The 2,802-nt window shown below is 37.3% G+C and overlaps 1 long non-coding RNA gene across 1 annotated transcript; it reads left to right on the plus strand.

Annotated features, from left to right (window-relative positions):
* The first annotated feature begins 1,794 nt into the window (after positions 1-1,794).
* On the plus strand, positions 1,795-2,601 carry LOC118242766. The gene is made up of 3 exons (XR_004777028.1): positions 1,795-1,824; positions 2,155-2,204; positions 2,534-2,601. It is a non-coding gene; the product is annotated as an uncharacterized LOC118242766 (long non-coding RNA).
* Positions 2,602-2,802: the final 201 nt, after the last annotated feature.

The following is a 2,802-nucleotide window of genomic DNA, read 5'->3' on the forward strand; positions in this document are numbered from 1 at the left end:
TCCCTTACACAGTCTTCATAAAAACATGAAAGAATGCAAGGGTAACCAATTAAAAATGCAAGCCTAGACCCATGCTGTGACATGATTAACAGTGGAATATTCACACGAGTCCTCCTTGAAGGTCTCCCTGGTCACAGCATCACTAAAACTGTCTGCATTCTCTCAAAACTTCACTGATGCATAAGTTTGAGCTTCTGCAAACAACCCTTCTGACTGATGTGTATCACACACTGAGGAATCAGAGAGAAGTGTGGGTAATTGAGCTGTACAATAAGTGTCCTGATCAGGAGAGTTTGATGGTAGTGGAGCACTAGCAGAACCAGTATGTGTAAGATCACAGAGGTTTGTGGGTAATTGGACTTGGTCATAAACAGCTTGGGAGGGACCAGAGGGGTTTGTGGGTAGACTGACAATAGAGTAGACTGTAGGAGCTTTAGTGTCTGAGACAGCATGACTTCTGGTGTCTTTCACACTAGTTCGGTATATGTGATGCATACCTCCTATGGTGTGAACAGCTATGACGAGTTTACCAAATAAATAGATTTGGAAGGTTTATATTATGGAGACAAAGAAGACTCCACTAAAACCTATAAAATGGATACAAAGGGAAAGCCTTTTGAAAAAAAAATTAAATTCAGTAAATGCGAAAGAATGAAGATGGTCCCTCATCATTGCAAATATGGTTACATGATGGTAAGTAAACTTGAACTTATTTTGGAAATACTAATTTAGCATATAAATTCATCTTATAAGTATTGCAGTTGAAACCAGTATTATTTACAGTATTATACATTTACTGGTCACTTTATTAGACACATAACCATGTTGATGGGTTATCACCTCCATTTGACTGCACTCCAGGACATTTATTATTATTATTATTATTATTATTATTATTATTATTATTACATTTACATTTGCGGCATTTAGCAGATGCTCTTATCCAGAGCGACTTACAAAAGTGCTTTGTCATTTACTCATAGAATAAATCCTAGTACAGTACAGCAGGTTATTATTACAGGTTATTATTATTAATATTATTATTATTAGTTTTAATTTGTGGGTGGTGGGGTAACTATAATCTGTGTAGCTCTTACTCTGGTACTAGGTCTATCTTGGTATAAAGGCTACAGTTCTATTAAGGATGATCAGTGGAAACTGGATGCACCTGATCTCAGTTTTGAGTGTCATGGCAAAGGCTGTGAATACTTATGTACATGTGATTTTTAAAAAAAAATAAATTTGCAAAAATTCCAAACTAACTTTTTTCACTTTGTCATTATGGGGTATTGTGTGTAGAATTATGAGGGAAAAAATGAATTTAATCCAAAATCTGGCAAAAGGCAAGTGCTGTGAATACTTTCTGAATGCACTGTATATTCTCTTTGAAAACAGCTGGGTTGAGGATCAAGATTTAAATCCAGATTGGTCCTTGGGCAATTTTTCAGTACTGATGATAACAATTTGACCTCAGAATGCTTCAATAACCCCTGGTGTAATTAGAAACAACTGAAAAACAGTTTGATCAGTAAGTCCTTCTTCTAAGCCAAACTACTAGCAGCATCATTCAGTGAATGGAGGTCTTTAATAATGATCAACATCAGCTGTCAGGCATTACAAGAAGTCAACCTTTACCACTAAAATAATAATTTGTAATAAGTCCTAATTTGTACATGTAGACAGAGGTCTTGCAGATGATTTATAAAAAAACAAGCTGCACAAATGACAACATGTATTTAAATACATGTGTAAAGAAGATGTTTGTGTGTACTAAATGTTTCTCATTTTTAAAGCTCAGTGGATTAGGAAGATCAACTTAAACAGGTATTTCTGCGTTTTATCAATTTCGCATGTGTTTTTACACACATAAAACTTTTATAAACTAAGACCTCCAGCCTAAGGATGCATGTTGCCATTTTAGTTAAATACATGGGCTCACACACACACACACACACACACACACACACACACACACACACACACACTCACGCTCACGCACACGCACACGCACTCACACTCACACTCACACTCACACGCACACGCACACTCACACACACACACACACACACACACACACACACACACACAAAAAAAAAAAATACACTCTGTACATTGCTATCTGATAATAATATAACTTCTCTTGTTGTTTTGCAGGCATGACAGAGCTGATCCTTGTAGGTTCAATGCCAATCACCACTAGACAGGTATCAGGCCTTGATCTAAACCACATGCCATCCAGTGGACAGGGACAGTACTGAGGACAAAGTCAAATGTGATGCTAATACTGTTGTATACCTACTCTCTCCCAGAATTTTGTTAATGTTTCTGAAGGACACTCAATCTATTAAGGAGACTAGATATGCATTTAAAATGGCTGCAGAACACTGAATAAAGTGGTACTATGCAAACTTCTCTATAGCTACAATATTTGTGCTATAACAATTCCACAGTAATGTAGAAGGTTTCAACATACTTTAGCTTGACTGTATTGATGAACATAGATAGAATCTTTACACAAATTGTTCTTCTGCAGAATGAGTGCATCTATCAGGAGATTGAAGATCAGGAGCTGAGAACTGCAGTAACGTCCACACTCACCACTGTCTACAGCACAGTGGGGTCTTCACACACTGTAATCTACTCCAGTGTAGATGAACCGTCTGACTCCATCACATACTGCACTGTAAATGTGTCTTAGCAAAGCACAACCCACGCACTAAACTCCAATGAAGCTGAGGACTCTGTGATTTACTCCAAAATGACCTTCTAAGTGTAACCAAAAAACCCAGTCTGTCCACAGTC

This window comes from Electrophorus electricus, chromosome 16, assembly GCF_013358815.1.
Source record: "Electrophorus electricus isolate fEleEle1 chromosome 16, fEleEle1.pri, whole genome shotgun sequence".
NCBI lineage: Eukaryota > Metazoa > Chordata > Actinopteri > Gymnotiformes > Gymnotidae > Electrophorus > Electrophorus electricus.